The sequence below is a fragment of the Papaver somniferum genome, chromosome 8 (assembly GCF_003573695.1).
Source record: "Papaver somniferum cultivar HN1 chromosome 8, ASM357369v1, whole genome shotgun sequence".
NCBI classification, from domain to species: domain Eukaryota; kingdom Viridiplantae; phylum Streptophyta; class Magnoliopsida; order Ranunculales; family Papaveraceae; genus Papaver; species Papaver somniferum.
In genome coordinates this window covers 38,320,269-38,327,330 of record NC_039365.1, presented here as the reverse complement: position 1 = coordinate 38,327,330, position 7,062 = coordinate 38,320,269, and positions in this window count along the sequence as shown.

Genomic DNA, 7,062 nt, shown 5'->3' with positions numbered 1-7,062 from the left:
AAAAAAAAAAAAAAAAAAAAAAAAAAAAAAAAACAAAGAAGATAAGAGAGAATGAGTAGCAAGCACATAAAAAATTATCCAGGAAATCAAAGGAATTAACTAAAAGAAGGAAACATCGCATCAAGCGGACTGAAGTATGGCCAATTCTTGTCGCTTCTTCTCAAGATCAACACGAACATTTTCCTCCACGGTCTCAGCCCGAATCACCTCATCACTAGCCACCCTCACATCAGCAACCAGCTGGTTCAATACCTTCTTCCGGTGGGCGGTTGTCCCGGAACGCCTCTCCAGTTCCTTTTCCAGCTAATAGATCTGGCTCGTAAGCTGTACGCAAGGGTCATTGCGATTCTTCATTTTCATCAACAACTCCTCCAACCACCCCATAGGGAACTTCAGATTAACTGCTACCCGCACGGAAGCCTCTCAACCGTTGATGGTAGCCGCGTCAATAGGACCACCCCCACCCACGTAAGCTGATCATCAACTTCCAACAGGTTTTTGGTCATGTAGCCCAACGTCAGGATATCCATTAGGTTCGCCCTAACCATATGACCGCCGCTACGCTCTACAATGTCCCTATAAGCAGCGACGAAAGCTGTTGGCACCCAAAAACGATGGACTAATGTGTGGGTCGTGGGATCTAATCTCGCCTCTGCTGCATTCACTACCACAGGGAATTGAAGTCGTGCACCCTCAGGAGCTGAAGGTCTAGTGGAAGCAATTGGCACATTAGGAATGTCTATCTGCTTCTCAGAAGTTGTATTCAATGGAGAGCCACCACTATCCATGTGAGTGCATTTATTGGAACTGTTGCCACCAGGGGCCCTCCAAAAACATTCATCATCTATAACCATAGATAGGCTTGTCGCGCTGTTGAAAAAAAAGTTTAACCAGGTAAGACTGGCCATGACATTCTCAAACTCATCGCAGCCGTCTAACTTAGCTAGCCTAGTTGGATGACTTAGATTTTGTTTTGGGTGACCAATGAGGTGCCGGTATGCTCACCAGAGATTCGCCTTTACCGTTGGCCGACCATGTTGCTCACGACTTTCCAGAAACACATCAAACTGATTACTCAAAGTAGGATGGTTGTGCAGTTTTGAAAACCCTAATTTGTGCTAGAGGCAGCATGTTATTGTCGCAAAACGATCTCGGACGTCCAACTTGGCTAGCCAAATCAATCGGCCTAGATCCAGTTTAAGCGTCCAATGAAATGCCGGTATGCTCTCCGACGACCCGCCTTCAGCGCTGGCCAATCGAACTGCTCCATCATGCAGATAATACCTAAAACCTTTAGCTCAAAGTAGGTCTGCCACACGGCCTTAAAAGCCCCAAGTTCGACCAACGACAGCACATAACTGCCGCTGAGCGATCTCGGCCATCCAATTTCACCAGCTGAATCGACCAGCCTAGATCTGATTTCGGGGAACCAATGAGATGCTATCATGGTCACCAGCAACCCTCTCCTATATGGACCGATCCATCCCCAACACGCTCGAATATATAATTCCCATCAGCTTCTCAAAGAAGGATAGTTGTGCTACCTAAAAAATTATTAATAAATTCAATGGCAGCACATAACTGCCGCAGAGCATCTTGGCCGTCCAACTTTTCTATCCAAGTTGACCGACTTAGATCCAATTTTGGGCGATCACCGTCCGCCCCCCTTCCACAAGGGCTGATCGACTTTCTTTTGGCCTGCTTGAGCGGCCCCGCACTCCTTTTAAGACACTGAGTTCCACGACTAACCAAGAAAAGATCTATACAACGATGCTTCATGGGGATTGATTATTTTGAGTTGCTTGCTTAAAAGCGATACTTTACATGCATCAATTACAAACTATGTTTTATAAATATCAATTTCCCAAAATAACTTAATTATTTAACCTAAAAGCATCACATGCTATTTCTTGCGGAAAGTCTCACAACTTGACTTGTAGCATATAACCGACCGCCGCTTGGCTTGCACGTGATTGGCCAAAAATAATTAGGTCTCACAGGAAAGACCCACTCAGCAACCTGTTGCACATTTTTCTACAAAAATAATCGAGACATCAAACATGTCACAAACTGGGGGATGTTCATCAGGGTATTAGTTTGGCGGTTTACAACGAGCAGCGTTCAACACGCCCATTATGAGAAAGTATCAGGATATGTGGACAGTTAGTGGCAGCAGAGAAGTAGTGAGTATAAACCAACCAGTCTTTCCCTTATAGTAGGGACATGGTTTTCAACATTTTACACGATCCTCACTTCTCCATTAATCAACTTCTTCCACTTCCTATGAGGTCAGGGTGTGTTCGTCTATGACTTGTATAAATAGGTTTTCAATCTATTTCAAAAAAAAAGTGTTATCAACACAAGTATCTAGAAAACACCAAGAACTAATAACTTACATTCTGCAAGCAAGTTCCACATTCTGATACAAGTCATAAACAACCATACTTTCAAAGTTCGTCACTATGATTTCAAAAATTTCTTCGCTTACCTCCCTAAAATTGACCCTTCTCCCTCCTTTGTGACCGAAATGAATCTGGAACGACCATTTCTTGGTTTAGGCCAGAGTCTTATAGATTGATCTCTCGAATCTAAAGTACTCATGTATAGTACATTTGTTTAGGGTTTAGATTTGTTTCTCGGCGGTAAACCCAATTTTACCATTTCCAGCAGAATCAGTTTTCACCCTACTACAAAGACAGATTTGTTTATAAAGTCTTCGACTTTGGGTCATAGTAACTCTTAGTTGTGGGTGAGATCAGATAAGGGAATCAAGTGCATAGGTCTCAATTACATTCCAGACCGAAGTTAATTTGTACTAGACTAGAGTCTGTAGCGGCTTAATATAGTGTGGTGTTCAATCTGGACTAGGTCCCGAGGTTCTCTTGTATTTGCGGTAGCAAAATTTATGGTGTTTGTGTTAATTCTTTTCCGCATTATATTTTATGTAATTGAAATATCACAGATTGTGCTTAATTGAATCAATTGGGAAATCCGACCTTGTTTGTTGGATAGAAATTGATTGGCACTTGAAAATTGGTCTTTGGTACCGTTCAAGTTATTCTCCTATTAATCAGTTCACGGATTTCATCCTGCTGAATTTATGATTGATTTGAGAAAGAGATATAATTCTTGGATATCTTTCCTTGATTGAGTCTGATTGTCTAATTGATTCTCTCGGAATTATATTGGAGTTAGTCCATACATATTGCTGAATGAAATACTGGGTGTGGTTGTTAAGCTCTCGCTTTTTCACAATAAAAAACTTTTCAATGCGCAAATCTCTACCTCAACTTCCTATCTCTTCTCCAAATCTGAATCAGGTTCCAAGGAGGATTAGCCCCGGGTTGATAAGTAAGTTATACACTGCAATACAGTCTATATCCACATGAACGGACACAATATTTAGTTGAACTACCATTTTCAAGGCCCGGTCCACCAGCCCCTTGTAACTCATGAGTCATCACAGAGATAGGAGTCCCTCACCCATAAGCAGCATCCAATATAATTCCAGCATAATACCTTTGAACAACCCCAAACCCACTAATTCATCCCTAAGAGAACCATCATAGTTCCACAATACTTTCCATGTTGAAGGAGAAAGAAAAGTACATTGTATAACCTCAGGTAAAGCAAAGTGGAAGTCTATCTTCCATATACCCGTAAATCATTTGACATTATGATTGAAAAACTCCTGACGAACCCTGGCATCCATCTTACGTCAAAATATTGCAGGATACACATACTAACCAGATAAGCTAACGAGGATTCAGAAGTGAAAATCCTGTTATTCTTACATCTAACATCTTGCAGGATACACATACCAGATTCTCAGGTACTCTAATCATACTTGGAGGGGCGAAGAGACTCATATGTCCTACCAAACCCTACAGCATGAAACATAAATGACTTGGTTAATTATGATGATATTTTTGAATGCACGGTCAATGAACTTAACGCTCATCCTAACTTCATAAAACAAATTAACCTAGATTTGCACAAAAACACTTGAAAACAGAAGCCTAATTATATGGGTGTTGCACATGTTGTTTTAAAATGACATGTTTGGTTGCAACGACTGCAACGGACAATTTTCTTCCCATGACCATGATATTCTACGCTAGCTCTCTTCTTCCTTGGATGGCTAGGTATTTTGGTGGGTTGATATGTGCTTTAGCATCTGGGTTTCCTCCATTCTCAGATGCTTCATTCCAGCGGGTCTTGTCAGTAATAGGATGCAGATTCTGCGAGTATATATGTTTTCCAGTAAGTTGTAACAACGAATTTTTTTTTACTGAATCGACGAACATTCTATCAACCAAGAGAGAAGCAGGCAAAAACATGGGCATAAGGAATCCCATAAGGTTGTCATTCTCAACATGAGTGACCACGGATTTGAATATCCAAAAAATCCGTTCCTTCATGAGAAATTACTTCAAATTCAAATTCATTAGCGCGGAGCACTTGATAACTATGACCCCGTTCCAGATCCTCAGAAACAATTTTCTCAGCAGATGACACAAGTTTTATCTTTCATCGCATACTTGCTTCACGATGTTCATTAAACCAAGCCATCATCTGCTTGCAAATGCATTCCATCATTTTAATTATAGGAAGACCAGAGGCTTCAAGAATCCAAGAGTTCAAAAATTCAACTATCTCATCCTTCAGCTACCCAGAACGAGATCCTTCGGAATAAGTCGTTGCCCAAAGAGGTGGAGTTCTTATAAGTTTTATTTTATATACATAATGGTCGGATCTTCGAACAACATGATAATCACAATACACATAGTTGTGTTAAAGTACAATACCTGATGAAGCCATTGATTGAATCCAAGAAATCCTCCAAGGTTGGAAGCACTTCCGTAGAACAGAATATAGTGGAATGTCTTGGTTTCTCTTTCTTGACCTTTTGTGTAATGAATAACAAAATTCTCGAACCAATACTAATGGCTGTTAAGTTCCTTTTATAGGTAGAAGAAAGACCAAGGTTCCTAGGGTTAGAGTTAGCAATTAATCTCGACCGTCCATCAAGAAAAAGTTAATAGGAATTAATCCCAGATTTGGTAACCGAAATATTTAGCAATATTCTTAATTAACCAAAGTTACTGCATGGGCCCACAAGATACTTTATATGTATAGAAATATTCTTACATTCTCCCACTGGTCCATGTAATAATTTATTTAATGGTTAATTATAGAAAAACATAAGCACGCATGATTGCTAGACATATTTAATGGTTAAACGTAATACCTTAACCAAGCAAATTACTTATGCAAGTCATGGCGGTGGCACATAGTCCTGTCATCAACATGTTCCCTTCCATGTAACACAACACAAGAAACTTACTTAATCAGGCCTTAAATAGGGATATCATAGTGGTCCACAAATGTCTTCAAAAGAAAACAATTCTGCAACATTCATCCAATCACATAAAAGTATACTAAAGTGGATACAAAAATAAGTTCAGAATAATAACAATAATAAGATCTCAATAAGTGTTCAAACATAAGTAAAAGTCTAAGTGAAACTAATTGTTTGTTACTCCCTCAAGACCTATGTTTCCAACATGTTCCAGAAAGGTCTTGGGAGGTAACGCCTTCGTAAATGCATCTGCAATCATAAGTTTTGTGCCTATGTCTTCAATGAACAACTTTTCATCTGAACAACTTGCTTCATGATAAGCACCTAGGTGCTACATTTTATACCCATATTTATATTAGCTAGGACTCGATATCTTGGCTAATAACTTTGTTTTGAGATATTTGCAGTAGATACAGATAAATCGGTCACCGGTGGAATATAAGGCTTAAGAAGCTTAAATTGGCGTTTGGTACCAAAATACAATCAGTTGCCCAAAGAATTGTCTTTGTAAATCCAAGCCAAAAATTCTAAACAAACCGAATGTCTAGACATAATTTAAAGTGAAAACTACAGGGAAACCCATTCTCCCAGATCTTTCCACTGTGAAATTGGTGGCTCTATAAAAGAGTCACATTGATGATACCTGCAAGTGCACAGGGTCTGTTGTAGTGAGTGTGCAAGGCAGGGTCGAACCACAGAGACTAGGGTGTATAGTTGAAGTTTTTAAACTGTTTTCTAAGCTTAACAGAGAAAAAAGGCAGTAACTAAAGCAATGAGGTAACAGTGACAGAAAACAAAGAAAGTGAAATTCAGTGGCAGTGAATAAAAACATTGAAACAAAGATAAACAAACCAAGGCTGTGAGCCAAGGGCAGTGATAAAGAAACAAAGGCATGTCCTCCAGCTATGTTCTTGTCCCTTGTTAGTTATCAGTCAGCTTCTAGGATTTCTGAATAACTAGATGACAGTTGCGGTTCAAAGCCGGCTGTTCATCTAAGGGTTGGTCTAGAAAGGAGGCTAAAGGCACTAAGATAATTCTAAACCTTGTAGTAATTGGGGCTCTCACACTGCAACTACTCGCAGAGAAGCTTGCTTAGTGTTTTAACAACCTAAAAGGATGTTCAATCCTAGACAATTCAAGCACAACAAGATCAAAGCATGGATAGGATAAAAACAATTGAAATGTACAACATCATTTAAAGTAAAAACTAACCCTTGAGGCACTGGCTATTCCAGTCCTCTTGGGTGAAGCACCGGCTAGTCTAGGCATGACTTCTAACACACACCCATCATCCCTATTTATACACAAACCAACTTTCCCCAAAACAGGACCACATCAGTCCAATTAGGGTTTGGTGAAAATAAAAATTAAATCAAAAAAAATTCTACCTAACTCTGATAACAACCCTAATATACTAACCCATACTTCAATTAAACATGTAATCGATTCCCCCAAAAAATCCCCAATGTCAGAAAAATTAGGGTTTTAAAAATTGAAATTAAAATTTTACCTAATCTCTGAATCCAATCAAACTTCGATCCATGCTTGTAATTGGTCCTCTCTTGCTTCCCATACCGCCAATTTGACTCTAGCTCGACCTAATTTACCCACTTCACACCTAGGGTTTCGGAGAAGGATATGTGTGAAATAGGTAGAATAGATGGACTAGGGAGAGGGGAACAATGATGGGTTATCATTGT